The sequence below is a fragment of the Sparus aurata genome, chromosome 14, assembly GCF_900880675.1.
Source record: "Sparus aurata chromosome 14, fSpaAur1.1, whole genome shotgun sequence".
NCBI lineage: Eukaryota > Metazoa > Chordata > Actinopteri > Spariformes > Sparidae > Sparus > Sparus aurata.
The window spans coordinates 6,154,252-6,175,804 of record NC_044200.1 but is presented as its reverse complement, the minus strand read 5'-3'; the positions used below and the strand labels follow the sequence as shown (position 1 = coordinate 6,175,804).

General features: G+C 42.2%; 1 protein-coding gene across 4 annotated transcripts in view; it reads right to left on the bottom strand.

Annotated features, from left to right (window-relative positions):
- nav3 (neuron navigator 3) overlaps nucleotides 1–21,553 on the bottom strand; it is a 443,539-nt gene that overhangs the window by 330,932 nt on the left and 91,054 nt on the right. For 2 of the 4 annotated variants that reach the window (XM_030440425.1, XM_030440422.1), the window contains exon 2: nucleotides 17,049–17,138. The gene's annotated coding sequence lies outside the window, so the exon portion shown is untranslated. Of the gene's footprint in view, nucleotides 1–13,556; nucleotides 13,812–13,957; nucleotides 14,048–17,048; nucleotides 17,139–21,553 lie in introns of those variants that run through there. The other 2 variants (XM_030440427.1, XM_030440426.1) reach the window with 2 other exon arrangements.

Sequence of the window (21,553 nt, the reverse complement as noted above, 5' to 3'; positions counted from 1 at the left end):
ACAGCGCATCCCAGAAATGCTAAGCTTGCTAAAAGCACAGCTGTATTGCTCCCAGACTTCCCCATTTCCCCTCAGCAGTGGAATTACATGGGGTTTCCAAACTCATGCATACTGCATAAGTGCTAATTTCTCCTTTTTTTCTTCTTGAATATTACAAAAGAAACAACGGAGCCTCACGGGGAATACCGTGGCATACTTTCTGTTTTCTGTGAAGAAGAGGCTAGGTGGCACTCGCTGTCACAGAGTGACACGATGGCCTCCAATGTAGGCCACTGAAGTCAGAGGTCGCTCTCCATCTGCTTGTCCTGACAAGCAACAGCAGGTACAGAGCATCCTTATCAAGGGAGCAAGGACGGACTCTTCAGGAGGGAATTTTAAATAAAAGTGCCCGACAAGAGATTGCTGTACTGCATCTCACATTGTTAAGGAAAGGAACGAGATTTAAGCAGGATCTCTAACAAAAACACAATTGTAGACAACACTTACTTCAGACACAAAAACATGAAATACAGAGTATGTTTTATGAAAGTTTCATGGAAGACATAAAATCTAAAGCAATTAATGGGAATGAAAAGGCAAACACTATTCCAGCGTTATTTCCCCAACTGCACTTCTACCTTAAATACTCAGCAGCTATCTCCTTGTTTCTCTAACCATCAATGTTACAGCTTGGTGTGGCCCTTTTCATTCAGAAGAGAATGAGGCAATACTGATTGAATAGTTGTAACCAGTGGTGGAATGTAGCTCACTACATTTTCATCGAGCATCCTTCATTTTTTATGGGTTCAGAGACTTTTTAAGCTAAATAAACTATTCTAAAATCCTCTTGGACTAGTCGTCACGAAGCTAAAACGTGAAGTGAGGCTGGCTTTGTTTTTATTACAGGACGGCCACATGATGAATACATTATGATCTTATGAATATGATGCCAGCTCAACAGTATATCAAGGAGTTACAATGAGCACAGCCTCAAACATCTGCAGCAGTAAAATGACATATTAATGCAGCAGTAATATTATTCTAACAACATCGGATATAAAAGCACAAGGACAGGGAACAGTTACTGCAGAACGACTACTTTGGTACTTGACATATATTTTGCTGATAACTTCTTTGACTTAAATATTGCTTTAAATGTAGGACTTCAGTGTGGTATTATTACTTTTACTGAAGTAAATGATATGAATATTTTTCTCTAAATAATCCTTGACTGAGACACTAAAAACTCTATTAGCTTGCTCAAACAACTGGCAAACTATAACTTTCACATAACTGTAGTTGTCAATATATCAGATTCTCTTGTGATTTACATCTTATTTAGTGCCTTTTCTGTGCCGAGTTGGCACAGAAATGAACATTAATAGGAAAATATGTAGTGACAATTTTCCTGATCTAAAATCTAAAACAGATATTGCAACTTGGTGAACACGAACATTAATACAGGCACTGTTCTGTTAGTTTCCCTGTAAGCCACAATAACAGGATCCTGAAACTGAAGCGGCCAAATGGAATTCAGCTGTCATTCGTTTTATTATCGAGACTTGAGTTATTTTCTACAAATCAAACTCCAGGCCAGCATTTGTAGTCAACTTAGTAGGCTATTTACTGAGATTAATAACAAAGGCTTGTGTCATTTTTGCATGAACTGGATCTGATAAAATAATGCCTTTGCTTGCTTTTGGCACATCATTCTAGAGACTGTTCCTTTCTGTCAACGTCTCAGTCAGAAAAAGTGATAATCTGAGTAGATTTGCAAAATAAAAGTAAAAAAAGACACGTTTATATAAAATATACGTATTACAACACACCATTACATAAAGCCAAACATAAAAAAAAGCATCAAATATAATCATGACATTTAAATAAACTGTTTTAGGGATCAGCCATTAAAATGTGTTGTGATAACTGACATAGAAGCTGACAAATTGCTTCACAGGCCAAAAAACAGACCGCATTATGAGCCTCTGAGGCAATCAACCCACAAAAAAATTATACAATGAACTTAAAACATTCCAGAGCAGCAGCACTGTTCACTTGACAACTCAACAACTAACAAGCAAGCTTGATAGCTACCTGTCTGAAATTAAACAATCACCTGAATCATGTATGAAGAAAGAGACTCACCATTTTTCTTGATGTTTTTGAACAAAAAGCCAAAAAGAAACAATCAACACTCATCAAAATGTTAAACGCTGATCTTTCATCTGGCCCAATTGTATAGACCCCGGCATGCAGTATAAGTAAAGTCAGTCAAGAGAGTTTCTTTTGCCGTTCACTACATTTTTAATTGGCTGCAGCTGAGTACACTTGAGGTGTTGTTAAAGCTGGTGAAATTAACGGTCACTTAAAACCACCCTCCTACAGCTCGTCAAGATATGAGTTATGCAGCCCATGCAGAAAAAAAAACGTAATATGCGTACCTCAAATTTTAAATAGTGACCAACAATCTATTTTTTTTTACTTTTTAAGTCGAAGCAAATAATTCACGTAATCATACTCCTCTCTGTCTCTTTTAATCCCACAGCAGGCATCTGATTTTGATTTAAAGACAAATAAGATGACTGTCAATCTTGATTTGTGACAGCTGGCCACAGAGATTTTATTAACATGTAAGTAAATAGGAGATACAAAATTCAATTTGAATGCTCAAGACTGAGATAGATAGCATTAACTCATTTGTGGTTAATCGCAGTTAACATAATTTCTCCAAAGCTTACAATAAATTACTCTGTATTTTTTTATGGCCGTGTGTAATAAAGAAATGTCAGTGCCAGAAATCATTTAGACCCAACAGAAACTAAGTCCAAGTAAACCCTCTGAAAATATCATGAATAGAATAAAACAGCATGCTTTCAGTATCTTTGGCAAACACCTTCTTGTATTTATTGTTTAAGAGAATATTAATGTGTGCTTTAATCCCCTTTGGTTGTAAAGAATCTTATTGGAAGTGAAATCTCCATATTTATGAGCAGCAGCCGCTGCAGTTTCATCACAGCCGGGCGTGGAGCGCTGGAGATCCCACCTTCAATCTCTGCAGTTGGTCGACATTTCCCCACACCCAGTGGCCTTTCACCGGCATTTGGTATTCAACGGGTGTCTGTAACTCTCCAAGTGGTCAATAAAGTTTGATTCATGAGGCCTGGGGCCGTAACTACACACTGCTGCTTTAATTCGAGGAGATGTAAATGATGGCCATAGATCCAGCCTGATTTCCTCGGGGAGAGCGGGAGGGTTGGTGGGGAGCATGCGTCGTAAATTATCACCTCTATAGGTCAGAGGTGAAACATAAAGAACGCCCCGCCATCACATTAAAATACTATAATGCCCTAATGGCGTTCCTTCAACATAAACCTCATTTTATCAGCCTCGGTGAGAATCGCAGCCTATCAAAACACATCTGATGTGGTCGCTAAAAAGTAATTTGCCACAGGTATACATCACATCACTTTTAATCGACAAAATATTTCATGACATTTATTAGAATTTGTTCATCTCCTCTGTTAATATGAAAGCAGCACAGCAGCAGCACAGTGCAGCTTAGTTCCTACAACAAAAAATAACAAAAATAGAGAGCAACACAACCTTAAGTAGTGTGTTGCTTAAACATTCCCACCATTTTTTACAATAAAGAGGAAAACAATATCATCACATACATATCTGCATAGCAGCACTGAGCTGGTGTGTACTGTGTGGTGATGACTGGGGAGAAAGAGAGTAATGGAAATATCCTCAGCAATTAGGACATTTCTAATAGCCTTACCATACTTCACTTGGTACCCTAATGGGCCATTAATAATACTGATGAATCCAATAAATGCAAAAAGGGTTCCACTGCTGCGCATGATAGCATTTACACAACTAAGATGACCACGAAAAACCACAGAGGAGTCAGGCTCAATCCCATTATCACAATGCCGTTTATCTGATGAAGAGAAAAAGCACGGACACTTGACAACTTCGTGCTATCAATCAAGTCATCAAATAAAGGAGAACACTGCTTCATTAGGCTACCTGGCCAGTTGTGGTGCTTTATAGGCTAATATTAGAAACTTATGCTGATATCAGAGGAGTGAACTTGGAAAACGGAAAGAGAAAAACTACAAGAGGAAGCGAGTTTTACTTTGTTTCTAAACTATACCATTTAATATTCTACACATGTAATATTTATCAAAACCTAACTTAACATATTAAAATATACAAAAAAGCGAACATAGAATATTAAAGTACACCTACAATTCTACACAAAGCTTTATTAAATACTAATGACTACACTGCACCATATTTACAGCACAGCATAGTAAAGGGAAACATATGGACGAACAAAGAAGCCAGATGCTACAGCAAATATTAATGATGTGCAAAATGTGTATTGTTGTATTAACATAAACAAGCCTGCAGAGGCCATATGCGCGTGCAGACAGTGTGTAGGTGTGCATGCAGTTTTAATGCAGGATAAATGTGCGCTGGTTTTCGACTACATTACCAACCACTGCGAATCCTTCCCAGGCTCCGGACAGTTAGGCTCCAAATGAGAGTAGTGTGTTTACATTTCAGTTTGCTGCATCAGCCAAAGTGAGATAGTGAGCGTGCTGCGCTGGCTGGTCAACAGAATGCTTCTTCCTGTGATATTACTTTCAGGAGACATTTAAAGGCAGAGGAAGACCATTAAGTACTACGGAGGAAGCTATTACTAGCCATAAAAAATCAGAACCATTGCAGTGTGTACTATGTGTACCTCAACATGCATCATTAAGTTCCAACACTTTATTATTCACAATTAAAGATTCAAAATCAATTCATAGATTGTTATACTGTACAAAAATTTAATTATATAAATGAGTGATTAAATCGAAGTATCTCTAAGAGTCTCTCACTGTCAGTATGTATGTTATTTGCTTATCTCAAAATAGTTTATCCAGGTCACACTTTACACATGGGTTTCTGAGGACCCAAGGAAGTGCAGTGTTGAGCTTGGTGCAATTAGGACACGAAACACGTTAAACTGCAAACAACACTGTGCAGCAGCTGGGGCGTTGCTTCTGTGCTCTGGCTTCATGGCTTCACAGACTGAAGCTGGAATCACATGGGATGCCTCTCTCATGATCTCATGGGGAAGCAGACTTAAACAAAATGGAGACTTATGTGGTGCAACAACTTGCTGCGGTAAGCTAGAAAACAGAACAGAAGCAGAAGGTTCAACGAGTCTGGATGAGTGGGGAGATGTGGTCAAGATGGTGTTTCTACTCTTCAGCGAGCACTGGAGGTGAGATTTAAATTTCCTTAAGGGGGGTACACACTACAGGATAATCGGGCCGATTTTTGTCCCGATTTCCCCCTTACGATCAAAGCCAGCAAAGGCCCGATTATCTGATGTGTGCAAAGGACATCGTGTCTGATTTTCCTGTGGTGTGGGGTGTGTTAAGAGTGATTTTGTCCGGTCAGATCCTCTCGGAAGGCGTCAGAAGGAGAGATTGTAAATAATGAACATGTTTGATATTTGTGACTAAAAATCCTGTGTGTGGGGTGTTCCGAGCGGAGCCGAGCACGCACAGCGTGTGATGTCACGTGTACCGGACCAACAGCCAATCAAGACGCGAGCTGAGTCAGCTGTGTTTCTCCGTCAGCCTTTTATTTACCTGTTACCATGGTTACCCGCAGTACCGGGGGCCAGAGTGTACAGCGCTGCTCTAGAAGCTATCTGTAATACTTCTGACAATTTTTACTCACCTCCAACTCGCGCTGTAACGCATACAGCCCACACTCTCGCCGTCTCCATGACTTTTTCAGCCAGTAATAGGCCTAAAACAACCACCACTGCATCTTTCGGTTCGTCCGCCATGTTTGTTTACACTAAAGTCACGTTTGACCACGCGAGATTTGCAATATTGCGCGTGAAGAACCTGATACTCTGCTGAAGAATCGGTTAGTGTGTGGTGTGCACTACGGAGAACACCACACACTATAAGATCAGCAGAGAGAGATCTTGTGCGATCTGTCTTTTGTTATCATCAAGTGTGTGGTCTCCTAATCTGTGAAGGTTTGAAAAATCCTGTAGTGTGTACCCGCCATTAGTATGCTAGCCAACGTTGCCAGAATATTTACTGCTCGGGGATGTATGTGTCACTGGTTGTTGTGGAAACAAAGAACTGTTATTAACCATTTTTCTAAATCATACATACGTTTGACATTATCGGGGTGGCCCTGACGAGTCTGTGGGCAGGACTGGATCCAAAAGGCATTACCATTACCAGATAATCTGTGCTGAGCAGCATAATCTTAACGTCCACTACACTAGTAATAAATAAATGGTAATAAAGTGACCAGACTGTGGCTGGGGTGGGTGATGTATTTTAGTATCCTAGGTTCTTTGCAGACACCTCATTTTTTCCAATATGATTGATTCTCGGTAGAGGGGTACCAAATCAAATACATTGTAATTATATTGCCAAAAATCCCAATCAGATCGCCTCAGCAGGCTTTACAAACAGTACGATAAACGACATCCACTCACTTCGAGTAAGGAAAAACTTGCCGATAGTGTTAGTCAAGTTCTACACATTTTCATTCACTTTAAATATCCAATCTTTCAAACCTCCTCCAGATGTTCTCTCATGCTCATTGGGCTTTAATGGTGCAGCTCAAAGAAGCCTTAAGTCGCACCAATCCCTGCAGAACCAATTTGGCAAATAAGGTGCAAAAAAAAGCCTCCGGGCTGCAGTAGTTTCTGAGTATGAGGACTGGCACAGGTAAACATCCACACAGCAGAATGTCAGAAGCACCTTTGATTGCTCACCAGCCTCATACCCCTGTTTATAGCGAGGTGTACGGAGAATTCAGAGAGCGATAAAGAGAGAGGAGAAGATGAAGTGAGTCATGCAGGTGAGAAAGCCAAGGAAGCTAAACTGCAAGAGTGTTAAAAAAAAATAAGTGATGGCAGCAGGCGACTGACAAAAAAAGCTGGAAATGCATCATAAAAGGAAAACCGTGGCACGCTGATGCATTTAAAATATATGAGCAAAGAAATAAAAGCAATGCATGGCCCAAATCCTGATTTCTCCCTGATTTTGCTCACCACAATTTATTGTGATGTTCTGCAGGTATATTTAAGCAATATGTATGCTGGTATAAAAACACTGTTCCACACGAATGAGACTCTGGCTTTTTCTGTTGTCACGGTAACTGCTGAGAAAGGGCGGCAGCATCATTGTGTGTGTGTCTGCAGGTATCCTGGCTCTCTTTAACAGGGTAATCACTATTGTGAAGGTGAAGACTGACACGAGAAGCAGCAGCTCATTAGCTTGAGGAATGCATGTTGCAGTGTCAATTTTGCGATGTTTGTTTTGTTCCACACACTTGCGTGAGCCTGACATTTCGCTGGCACCTCGCTGTTTATTGTTTCCAGAGATGACACACCGTTTGGCATGACAGCAAAATGATATTACGACCCTCACAGCTAAAACAGTACCTGCCGCACGCCCCGGCTCACACTGGCAGCCAGATTCCTCAATTTAACAAAACATAATGTCAAACCATTAAAAAAATACAAATGTAATGACAATAAAAGGGAAGCTATCAGGACACTTGCAGCTGCAGGGAACCTGCTAATCACCACTCGATTACAGAGATGCAATGCCTATAGCTGGGGAGTAAAGCAAACTCATAATAAAGCTAAAACCAGCAAATGGTGGATGTTTAGATTTGATTATCTTTTACATTAGTTTATGGTAAGATTGCCTTAAACCACCTTCAGGAACGATTTATATGTCCGTGCATCATTCACTGTTGGCGCTCTTAGCACGTTTTGGCCATCAAAAATACGAGAAAGTAGTTTAAAGGAATGCAAGTTACAGAAGGCACTCCAAGTGAAATGACATGACAGTAGGCCAGTAGGACAGTTGTTTGTGGGACTTTAATTGGTGACATGCATGGAAGCTCCACAGAATAAGTTTGTCAGGAGAATTGGGCTTTAGTGCAAGCCTAGAGGGCGGCTTCTACTGAAAATATCTGTGTGGTTTAGTTAAACCAAAATAAAAGTTAAATCTAAATAACCACAGTTATCCAGTTTCTAATCAAGTTATAACATCAGCCTTAAAAGTTCACTTTCAGTAACCTCAAATATAAAAGTCCATGACTGCAAGGTTTAATTAACAATTTCCAAAGTCTTTTCATTTTAATCGTTACCCTTGTAACGATTAGTTGCACCGGAAAGATAATTTATCCTTAACTGCTGCACACCAGCTCCTCATCTACAGTGGGTCGCTGGTTAGAGAGAAAAACATGTCCCTGACACTTTTTTACAGCATAATTAGGTAAAATTATACTAAAAACAGCTTGTACCAGGAAACGTTAACTAACAAATGAAATCAGTTTGATGGGGCATTATTCAATCCCCCTTTTATGATCTACTCTGACTGCCCATTACATTGCCTAAAATCACATATGTTGAAGACCATTTAAAAAAATACGTTTTTTTTTTTTTATTCTGAGTGGTGTCCCCACCACTTTTTAAAAGCATTCTGAGCCCTTATGTCCCCACCACTTTACAACCTAAAGTGATGCTCTACACAAATGTCTAGCTCTTCATGTAACCCTCTCAGTTTAGGAATCTAAAACGCCTCGTCTCTCTACTCATCCATTAAATCACATTCTCTGTCCAATCCACTCTGTCCAGAAGAATTTGACATCACTTTGGAGATAAATAATCTCTCTCCACCTCCCTTTACCCTCTCTAAGCAATCTGTCGCCCTCGCTCCATCACTCTCTTCCTCTGTCTGGCTGAGGCAACCCCACCGTCTCTCTCTTGGCATTACGCTGTCCCTGCCTCCTTCCCTGGGCTCGTCTGACAAGGAAGATGAAACGGAGAAAAAGAAAAAAAAAAAGCCCCACCTTCCCGCTTCCCCCATTCATCTACATACAAGCTGCATTACCACCCAATTACACTTAGATTACATTAATGTGCTTTCACCCAGCCAAGCCTCCTCTGCATGCGCCAAACCCATTCTCCACCGTCGGCGGTGCCTGCGTGGAGCATTATGGAGGCGCGTAATCTTGTGATATTGTGTCAGGATTAACATCAAATCTCATTATGGCCGTGGTGGATCATGGGAAAGGGAAGGGGGGGTGAGAGCAAGTTGGAAGGGGGGGGGTTACATCTTTATTTATGTTTTAGGTTTTGAAAAGCTGAGCAGGAAGGACAGAAAGAAGGAGAGAAGAGATGAGATCAGGGCTGTGAAATCTCAATTACACGTGATGGCATTTGGGATTGTTTGATTTATTAGACACAAGAGAGTCTGGGGGCTAATTTACTATACAGGCCTGTTGAACACACCCATGTGCATGAACACACACACACACGCGACACGGTCGATCAGGACAAACCCAACAGAGGTTAAGGGGTCAGAATGAGCACAGCAAAGTGACATAGAAGACAAATCAAACCACCGAACGCTCCTCCTTCAGAGCACCACGCCTTGTCCCTTTACACCACCTCTCCTCATTTTCCCCCCCAGCCTGGCGTTCTTGTGCTTCATAAACCTCTTTTTTTTTTTTTTTTATCACCAATAGATCCGTGAAGGTTGTAATTGCTTAAGTGATATATAGCCGGCGCCGGGACGCGACTCAATTTTGCCCAGTTTAAAACGCCACCGTGCCAAAGTGGGGTTTAGGGGAGTGCCTCGCCCTGTTAAATAAAACAGATTGTCAGGCTTAACAACTAGGGCCAAAATAACCATTTCGGCGCGCACACACCAATTCCCGGTGGGGTACATGTGGGATAGGATTGGGGGGGTAGATGGGGCACTACACCCCCCCCCCACACACACACACACACACACACAACATCATCACACACCAAATGTTTTCTCTCATGTAGACACGCACGCTGACTGTAATTCCCATGCTCTGCATTCCGAACATGCTGAACACACACTCGCTCTATAAAAACAAACAGACATTCAAACACATGCAGAAAACAAACGCGCACAATCACGCAGATTGCCCATCCCCCAGCGGTGCAGCGTGCCTGGGTGTTGAGCCTCAGGAGCCTCACTAAATCACAGAGGCCCCGGCAGAAATGAGGGATAACGGCACAGCAGCGTTACAGCCATTGATTGGTGAATGCATCATCTTTTTACAATCACAACAGGGTGGGGACAAGGAGACTCATGTGGGGGGTGGAGGGGGGGGTTAGAAAAATCTGTTCTTGTATGTCAATCAAATTACGCAAACAGAAACAGGGGCGTTTTCACAGGCAAGCAGCAGCGACAAAGGGAGGGAAAATAATAGAATGAGGTAACCACACAGATTGAGATATTCTGGATCATTCTAACGCGGCATCAACATTCCCAGGCTCGGGGAATGAAGCCGCCGTGTCTGTGTGTGACTGTGTCATCGGTTACCTGAAAGAGCGCAGGTCCCCCCACAGTTCATGCATCGCTATATAGATCTCAGAGTCAGCCTGTGTATCAGATACAAACTACCAGTGGAAGCTGCAGTGATTGTTCCATTTGGTAAATCCATCACATGCGCCGGAGCCATGAAGAAGCCACAGCAGGCAGTTAATAATAGAAGCCAGACAGAAGCTCCACTGTTGGTTCTTGTTAGCAGCCTGGAGATTTTGTCTATCCCTGCTTGTAGGCTGTAACCAACATTTACACACACTGTGATAGAAAAATGTAATCGATATGGATGGAGTTACGCTAGGTCTGTTGCACTTTCAGCCAGCGACACCTTTAAAATTAAATGTACCTTTCGATGGTCATAATTTGCAGGGCATGTTTTGAATAATCTTAAAGTTGTAAAGCAATGCTAACAAAAAGGAGCCTACTTGTTTATACACACATTTTGGGATCTCTATTCTCAAAAACAAGCGGCAGCCTCTGGAGCTGAAGTTTCAGAAAGTGCAGTTCCTTAAATGGCTACTTGAGGCTGGCTCCAAAAGTGAGTCAATACCCGTAAGACCCTATGTTTAAATGCCCAGCTTTCCAGCAGAAATAAACATGTTTACAGCCTGGTACAAAAAACAGCTCTGGTTTTTAGAGTAAATTTCCCTCCCTTTCATCATCTCATGACAATTGTACAGGGCTGAATTTTTTACTAATAACTCACTAATTTAAATTCTATTAAGGCTTAAAACTCTGCTTAATTAAGGGCGTGGCAGCTCTGCGTGACTGTCTGGGCTTCACCTCTCGGCCATATTTGTGGCGTTTATGCCTTTTGGAGAACTTTTCACACAGATATCAGACGAATAATATGCTTTGCTGTGCAGACAACAGACAAAAAAACTGCGAAGGGGCAGATTTTCTCAGCCTCTGCAGCAGCTATTTACAAAGATCTACTGTGATGTACTGTAATTGTCTCCTACTTGATTGATGAATGAAGGGGAAACATACTTTATGACTGTACAGAGAAAAATAAAAGACACTGGAGGAGAACAGAAAGAACCTGAGTCTCTGGTGAGTGCGGAATTTAGTCAGAGGCTGGATTCAAGACAAAAAACACCACTGGTGCCTGCTGTTACTTGCTATCTTGGTATTCTGGCTGTTTGGGCCAAATGAACCTGCAGTCAAACTTATGCAAGCAACTTGAATAAACACAAAGGATCCTGCAATCAAACTAGCGTGAATAATGTGCAGTAGAATTTGCTTCTCTTTCTATGTGAACGCAGATATCTTGTTAGCCTTAGCTAGCTTGGTAGCTCACAGCTACTAGGTGGATGTGTTTCAATAACCTTGAACCATCCAGCTCCACCTGAACCCCACCTCGTTGCCCATTTTTTGATTTGCCCATGTATGGTGAAATCAAGCACTGCCCAAATGGCTCTGTCCACTTTTTTGTCAATGATGCAAACCTACTACGACTGACATTTTTAAGATTGTAACTGGCAGCAGCACTCATCATGGTGCAGGTGTTTGGTTAGTTATTTCCTGTTTTATTGTGTAGATTATGTCCTCATTTGTCACTTTCACTTCCTGTCTTTGTCTCTTTTACTGCCCTTTTTCCTACTCACCAGTGTTAATTCAGTCAGTTAATTATTGTATTTGAGCCTCAGATTCTCTTTTCTCGTTAATTCGTCTGCATGGTGCACCTGTTCCCCGGTCCTGTGTTCTCCTCATGTTTAACCCGTGTTGCTGCCTGTCTTCCTCTTGTCTCCGGAGTTTGTACTTGTTTGTGCTACTTTAGCACTCTTGGATTACCTTTTGTCTTTTGCTTTTATGGACTTTCCTATGCCTGCCTTTTGGTGTTTGCTCTTGGATTTTGGACTCTGATATCAGCTCATAATAAAAGCTTGCCTTTTGTTGTTGAACTTGTCTGCCTGTGTCTGCGTTTGGGTCCCTGTTTGTTAATCCTGACAGCACTAGCGTTGCCTCTTTCTACACCTGTTTGGCGCACATGGAGAATTTTAACGATGGCAGAAACTGCAGAATGCCCTCTGGTGTGTCACACTCCACCCAGAATCATGCGTGGAGGGTGGGCTGAGGTGTGGTGATGGAGGGGAAGTAAGAGAGGACCCTTCAAGTCTCCAGTATTCCATTAGCCAGTCTGTGATGTACTGCTCTACCACACACACACACAGACACACAGACACACACAGGCACACGCGCGCACACACACACACACAGATGGGAGACCAGTTTCCCTGTCTCCACCCGACACCCTCCCCCATCCCACTGCCTCTCCTCTTCATCCTCCTCCTCCTCCTTCACACACCTCACACCCTCCGTCAGTCACCATCCATCACACAAGACCTCCACAGATGGGCCTGCAAATAACACACACACACACACACACACACACACACACAGTCACCATATTCACTCCCACCGTAACAAACACACACACACATGGGCATAGTGACCAACAACACACGCACACACAGGCTCTAGACTCTCTCTCACTCCCACAGACATTCAGAAGGTTGGCCAGACATACACACATTCACAGCAGCTCCCAGCTTAACACTCTCTTTCTCACTCATACACACACTCCACCCTTCTCTCTCTCTCTCTCTCTCTCTCTCTCCCTCTCTCTCTCTCGCACACACACACACACACACACACACACACACACTCACTCCACCCCACAAACTCTTTCATCTGTGACTCTCGGCAGCTCAGATACCAAAAACCTCCACGGCTTAGGGGAAACCCAATTAGAACACAATTAGCAGCATCGGATCTACCTGAGAGATGGCGCCTCGCACTCGTGCTGCCAAAACAAAGCGACATACGCGATGTGGCGGCGGTGGTGGTTGGGGGGGTTTTGTTGAGAAGAACCACCGCACACTCGCTTCTGTCGGTCTTTAAAGGCTGCTGCTAATTTCCCTGTGTTTGTGATCAATGTGGAAAAAAGCGCAGCACTAATGAGCCTCGCCGCTTTAAGAGAAACACCAGCACAACACGTCGGATCTGTCTAATTAAAGAAAAAAAAGGAGGAAGGAGACTCTGGAAACTTGTGCGTGTGGGAAACACAACAAGCACGTGGCATCTTTCCACGCTAATCAACAAGTTAGTCGCCAAAAGCACGAGGCAGCGACAGGACGCAAAAGCATGGCTCACCTTTGAGTTTCCAGCCACGCAATAGTTTAAAGGAGGAATCCACTCAAAAAAAAGATATTCCGATGAGGATCCAGCACTAAATCTTGTGAATGTGACCGATCCAGCACGCCGCAAATCACATATCCAGGGGACTAAAATCCTCCCTGAGAATCCAACTGCACCTTGAGAACCCTTTTCGTCCTGGATGCTAACTCTTTCCTCCTGTAGCCTGAGGAAAGCTTCCCCCAGCGCCAGTGTGTGTGTGAGAGCGAGAGAGAGTGAGAGAGAGAGAGAGAGAGAGAGAGAGAGAGAGAGAGAGAGAGAGAGAGAGAGAGAGAGAGAGAGGAGGTGTAGTGGTAGTAGTAGTAGAATGAGGCGGGGTGGATGGAGGGAGTAGGAGGGGAGGGATGCCGGCGGCTCACATCATGAGAGAAGTCGTAATCTGCGCATCGGCGTGCTCTCAGCGAGGGACTCGAGCCACCAGAGAAGAAGAAGGTGATGAAGGAAAAGAAGAGGAGGAGGAGGAGGAGGAGGAGGAGGAGAGAGGCATGAAGGCAGGCAGTGGTGAATGAGAGGAGGATGCGAGCTCCCTCCCCTCACACTGCTGAGTCTCTCACTCTCTCTCTCTCTCCAACACACACACACACACACATTCATGCACACACTTCTACCCCCCGCCCTGCTACAGATTGCATTGCACTGATGAAATTTTAATGGTTCTTTTAGGAAGAATAATGAACATGCTCGTCCCTGGAGTTGTGTGTATGTGTGTGTGTGGGGGGGGGTTTCTACACTACACACACCTATAGAGGCATGCAACAAACAGGCATATGTGAGGTGGATGGATACAAGTGTGTTTTTCCTCTCTTTTACACACGTTCACCAGAGCATACTCCCACTCACACACCGCAATCCTGCACAGATTCACTTACATACTCCCCCTTTCCTTTCATTTGCACACACCACATACAAAAAAAAACACACACACACACACACACAGACAGACATACACATGCCATGCAGGCTTACACTCAACATCAAACACTGCAACTGACAGACACACACTCGCTCACATCGCACAGGGGAAGATGGGGTGGGGGAGTAAACAGAGAGATCCAACCCATCCTTAAAATGCTCTCTTGGTGCACACTCACATCCACACACACACACGGAGACGCATAGACAGACAAACGCAGGAGCGCACACATGAGCACACACCCCAATGAAGTGGAACAAAGAGCGCAGAGGCAGCATGTGGAGGCACCAGTAAGAACACCACGATGGGAGGAGAGGAGTGAAGTGTGCCAGAAAACACACTATCTTCAAAGTACCTTCAGACTACCACAGCATGTCAGAGTGGAGTGAAGTCGAGTGGGGTAAAATAAATAATGAAACTAAGAAAAAAACAAATTATTTACTTATAATCCTATGTATGAGCAATCAATTACAACTAATCACACATCTACATATATATGCATTTACTTAGTTTACTTTACTTTATTTATAGCAGTACAACTAAATTGGGTAAATACAACAGGAAGGCTAAATTCAACACATGACCATATTAATGGAAACAAAAAAAAGCTGAATTATGATTGTAAAAAACTCGAATTCTGTTTGTCATCTTTGAACACTTTTAGCTATCCATTATAATCCATTAATTGTTTGCTCTAATACTGAAGCCTAAGGCGATGTCTTCACGTTTCCAATTTTGTCCAAGCCAAATATCGAAACCCAAAATATATTTGTATTATTCAACAATTATACAAAACAGAGAAAGCAGCTAAATTGGTCTGTACAGTATGCAAAGCCAAGTTAGAGCATACCAGAAGTAACTAAATTTAAGTCAGAGCATCCGAAAACCTTCAACCCACTCACCCCCTCTTCCTATCTCAAGTTAGAAAGACAAATGCCTGGCACAGGTAAGCCACTGATCCTGCATACATATCCTGACCTTTATGTAGGCAGATGGCAGACTGGTGATGCTGTCCTAACTTGAGATGGAGCTCAACCTAACAGATGTGTTTAAGGGCAAATACATCCCTAAATCCTACACCAGGGTCCAAATGGTGGACTTGTGATTTAAATGGTAATGACTATCTGTGTGTTGAAGTCTTTCTCAGTAACATTAAATAATCATGACTATCTATATATTTATGTAACCTTTACTTTAACAGGAATTTACCCGTTGAGATTTTAAATGTCTTTTACAAAGGAGTCCTGGTCAAGACATCAGCATAAAACAAGCTGCAAATTACATCAAGACAATGCATTTTCCAGCATTCAGTAACAGGACATGTGCATTTAGTGGTCAAGTAGTCCTTAATCCTATTTCAATAATCTCCCATACTTGTCAAAAAAATAAAGTCTAAGGTGTCTCTGTAGCTCACCCCAAGATGAAAGTGCAAATACTTGAAACACAACACAATGCACCAGAATAACAATCATACACTCATCTGATCTGCTCATTCAGAGCTGTGTAGGTGTGGTCTGATCAGATGTGATTGACAGTGGCTCCTCCAACATAAACAAACAACTTGTCATATTATGTCAAATGATGCAACGCTGTGTTTGGTGTGCAGAACTACATCATTTTCCGAAACACTCCCCTCCGACTTTAAACCAGAGGAAAAGGGCACAGAGGGAAAGACAAATACTGAAATGCATCAGGTGAAAAAAGGAAAACTGATCTCTGCCCACCCTGCTTTGAATATAATCAAACAGCATTAACAATAATATTATGTAAAAAATATTTTAGGAATTTTTTTGCCAGAAAGCCCTGCTTTATCCTATAAATCCAGCTTTCACTTTACCCATATCTAAACTACAGAGAGGCTCCAAAATCAAACTGTCGACCAGACTGATGAGTCAAGCAGATGACTCTGTAGCCTTCACTGAGCTTCTCAAGTATAATTATAAATTATAAATTATTATCAAATTATAAATATTAATAGTAACAATAATCTGAGATATGTCCTCTTATGTGTAGTATAATAAAATACTCACCACCATGTAAATTGCTTTCTATAATCTATTAAAATAATGATTGGCTTATTGGGTTGCAACTGCTCTGGCTGACAACGCTAATACAGTGTGTGTCATCAGCAAAGTGGCGCCAACATTTTTTTCACTATGTTTATATTTCCATACATCTAATCAACCAAGACACCAACAGCTGGCTGGCACACATTGGGTTTGCAGTGGCTGATTCAAATAATCAGCAAGACTCTATAATCCAATACTGACTGAATTGTCAGTTTGTTATGTACTCTATTCACCAACACGCTAGCTGATATAATGTGTTTTGTGCCTGATCCTGCTCCTGAGGGATATAAAAATGACACTGATCTCAAAGCCAACAAGCTCAAAGTCGTGCCTCGAACCTGAATTTCACCAGGCGCAGTAATGCCTCTGAGAACCTCTCGTATGACAGGACGAAGAGTCAAGAGTCAGGCCACAGACTGAAGTCGAGCAAATGAGACGGATAAATGGGTGAAAGGCAGTTGAACCTACATCAAACCAGGATTCCTCTGGCTCCTTCACTGTTCCCCCGCTGACCACGGATCAGTATTCATCACAGCAGTCAGCAGCACTAAAAAGATCCTGGAAAGAGAGGAGACAAAAAAGGATTTGTCACAATTTAACCTGGGTTTTAATTCAAAAAAGAAAAAGAAAATGTGATAATCACCCCAGTTTAGTCACAGTTGAGTTGAGAATAAGAAACAGGGGGGCTACCAGGGGAGAGAGCTTTAAATTCCTCATACATGGACAGCTTAAGACGTCTCATACTGCCGATCCTAAAAAGCGATTTGCTCAGCAGCATCCACCTCTATGCCTGCTGCTGCCTCCTGCAGCTCACAACAGTCCCCAAAACAATCCCACCGGAGTAGCAGCACGGTGTGACCAAAAGTTTACCAGCTAAAGCAGGATGTGAAAGCAAACTTCCAGCTCAAAATTGTTTCTTGGAAAGTTTTTCCCTTTTGGAAAAAAAGCCCAATGAACTCTGAGTCAACTCTCTTTGGCTGTGGAAATTGTTCTCATCCCTCATATTCCCCACTGAGGTGCAGCGTCCTACCTCTGCACCGTTCCCGAAAAAAATCAATTACTTTTGTGGATTATACACTTCTATCTCCCCCAAAACTGTTGTGAAAACGAGAGAATCATAATTTCAATCTCCAGCTTTAAGGCCACTTTCATTCCCCTCCTACACAGCCAGTCCCGAGAGGCTGAGGCCAAGTTTACACAGAGTGTCAGCGAGACGAACTGTTAGAATGTGCCTCTTGGTCTCACAGACACGCAGAGCCACTTTAAAGTTTTCTTACCGAAGCAACACCACACTTGAGAATCTAGTGGAAAACAAGCTGGTCGGGTCTTTAAGAAAGCTGTTTGAGGTCTGTCAATAATGATGGGAATACTACAGAGAGAAGGCTTGAAAGGCACTTAAGAGCCAAGCAGGGGTTTGATGGGAACAGGCGTGACGTGTGACATGTGAGGCGTCCTCTATCCTGGGACACAAAAACAACAGCTTACAAGGTTAAAGCTGCCGAGAGACTGGATACACCCCACCGGAAGAGTTTCGTGCAAAGATTTACAATATTTGAAAAAGAAACGACACCTACTCCTGAAAATGCTATATGGCTCGATATTAAAAACAACACGGCACATTAAGGGTTGTAGGCAAGCCAAGCGGAGGTTTGACGGGAACGCTCGTGATGTACTGTCTGACTCGTGCTCCTCCTGGGACTCAAAAACAAAAACAGCCTTAAAAGGTGAGGACTGTCTGGGGAGGAAAAATGTGTCACATTCGGGTAAGGCACTGATCGTAAACAACAGGTAATGCTCTCCGTGGTGGATCCTCTGCTCAGATGCCAGAAGGAATTGAATTCATGAGACGTGCTGTCGCGAAATCAAACTGAGAAGACAGTGAGAAGTGTGAAAATTATCATGCAAATTGTTTTTTGGATTTTTTTGCGGCAGTCCAAACAGAAACCAGACTGATTGTCATCAGTGAAAAATTACTTCTTGCAAAAATGGCACTTTCATGGCATACTGAAATGAATAGCTATTATAGTAGTCCGTCTGTCCATCTCTCTCTCTGTCTGTCTGTCTGTTATTCGCATATCTCTAGAACCATTCATCTGATCTACTTCACTCTTCACAGGTTTGTTGCTGGGGACCCAATGAAGTGCAGTGTCCAATGTGGTGCAGTTTGGACATGTGACAAATCAAATATCATTCCAATTTGAATATCCCTCTCGTGGGGGAATCAGACGTAAACAAAGTGGAGATTAGCGTAGTAAGGCGCAGTGAGAGCGAAACAGAAGCAGGCGGTTAAACAGCTCTGAATGAGAGCTGGACGTTCTGTCAACAGTGGTATTCTAGCTGACCTCAAGAGCAAGAGTGTTTCCCATTGCTCAGCAGCACTGTCAGCTGCTCCTGGATGCCTCTATTATTGTTTTTTGTGGTCCAGCTTGGAAATTACTAATGTATCCAATAATATCATTCAATTTTTTTTTTTTTTTTATGTAACTGAGCAATTCAGGAAGTTCAGGGCTGGATCTGTTGACTAATTCTATTCTAGGTCAAAAAGCTGATGGTATGCTTCAGAAATACTCAGCAGTACCTCCAGGAGTACAAAAGTTACAGTTAATAAGCTCTGAAATGCAAAACCACAGCTTTGGTTCTTCAAAAAAAACAAAAAACTACTACAGTTCTTGACAACAACAAGCTGCTGGCCATCCTTCACACCAGAACATCCCTGACAGACAGTGCTCGATTGGTGAGAAAAGACACAAATCCAATTAACAGGTTGTTGCTGGAAGTGACCTTTTCTTTCATTATCATCACTGGCCGTCCCCTGGCTGCCTGGCTTAGCGGCCATGATAGAAGACATTTGAAAAGACGCCAAATTGAAATCGGTTATGGGTGAGCTGAGGTGTGTGTGTTCAAAGATAAGGGTTTCCATAGCTAAGAGAAATATGCGGGGTCCTTTCTGCAGGCCGATTAATGGCATTAGCAGCAGAGCAGGTCCTACTGTGCCCCCCCCTCTGTCGATGCCCAGGTGCAGTTGGGTTTTATACTACCACATTTATGAGAGATCGTAATGGGTGGGTGCAGCTCAAAACAAACGGGAGGCCAATTAAATGTAAGGGCTTCCCGGGCGAGCCGCCAGTAAGAGGGCCAACAACTCGTTTTATATACAGCTCTCAGAGGAGGGGCACTGAATGTAATTTCCTGAATGCGAACAAGGCTAATTTCTTGTTTTAGTTCCAAAGATTTTTACTCTTTTGCAATTGGGGTGGGTCGATAAAATGCTCCGGTATATGTTATTTTATTTTGGTGTTGATCATTATATATTTAATGTATTGGAAGAAAACTGTGGCTAAAGGGATGACTGTCGGTGGCATTGCCAACTGAATACTGTAATAAACCAACTTTTTGATTTTCAGCACAGTGGCCTGATTCATTCAGAGAAAAGTAATGATCATTATCAGTTTAAGATTAAAGGAATAATCAGCACGGAATAAAACATAGATGAGAATATCAGTGACAGTTGATCATTTCCTCTACTAGCTTCTATTTTTTGCCAACCCTAATTTGCAAATTTGATAAGAAAAAAATGTATCTAAAATCCAATGTTTCAGTTCCATTAATCGGTTTCACAGTCACAAAAGATTAAATGTAAGAAAACCAAACAGAATTATCATCTAACTCTCCAGTACGCCAGAGCTATTTAGCCTCTTTTAGCCAAATGTTCAAAGCACATTTACTGTGTAGTTCACTTTACTGCTCTCATCCACCTTGTTACCACCAGCAGCAGCTGCTGCTTTCAGCTAAAGAATCTACAGCTATTTTGGCAGCTCTGTGAGGCCCTGAGAGGCAAATTCTTTGAGCCAATTAACACTAAACACAAAGTACAGCTGTGGTTTATGGGAATGTCATTAGTTTGCGTATGGTCATCAACAAAAGCACTGGAGAATTTAAAGCTATAGGAAAAGTGAAGGGATCAGCAATGTTCTTAGAAGTCCTCCTCCATCCAAAAGGATAGCGGATGTCTCTACCACATGTCATGGTAATCCATTCCATAGTTGTTGAGATATTTCAGTTGGGGCCAAACTGGCGGACTGGCTGACCAGCACTGCCAATCGAGCCCCCAGGAACAGTTCCGGACTTTGAAGCCAATTCGACATAGAGGTCAGAACTTGTAATTACACCGTTACCTGATGCACATTGGCCCAAAAGGACTTTCCCAATAAGCCCAGGAAGTCAAACTTTCTTGGCTTCATGCTCCGTCGAGCAGTTTTCATGGATGACCGGGGCTCGGGCAGTTTTTCCTCTATGCACAGCTAAAAAGCTTACCTTCAAGTGCCCTGCCCAGCAGCAAATGGCAAACAGACAAAAGTTAATGCTAGCGACAAAAACTGTAGTAACTGGCAGCAACGCTTTCTTATGATTTTCTCAAAGTTGGTGGAACAAAAATAGGCAAAGGAATGTGATCATTATTATTATTATTAGTAGTAGTAGTAGTAGTAGTAGTAGTAATAATAATAATAATAATAATAATAATAATAATATAGATTATTTAATGTTAAAATAACAAAACAAAAAAAAACCCTATCTAGCATGGTTACAGAGAGTGAGAAACAATTCCTGGATCCATCGCTTTATCCCGATCTGCACTGAAAGATAATGGGGTCTATTCTGGGCTGAGACTCTTTCCCAGTCCAAGCTCAGTGGAAATCCAGTCAGTAGTTTTTGTTTCATTCTGCTGACAAACAATGCAACCAACCAGCGAACATGAGTGAACACTTAACCTCCTCAGCGAAGGTAAAAAATGATTTATGAAGACTGTTTTTGGCAGCAAAGTGGCCAAGTGCATTTGACATTAAACGCTGTCATCTCTGGGGAAAGGAGCTCTCCAAAAACAAACTTTGACACCAAAATGCCAAATTTCTCTGTAAGAAACTATCAAAAGGAAGAAACAAAACAAATGCCAAGTGAGTCCCAAAAGGATTTAA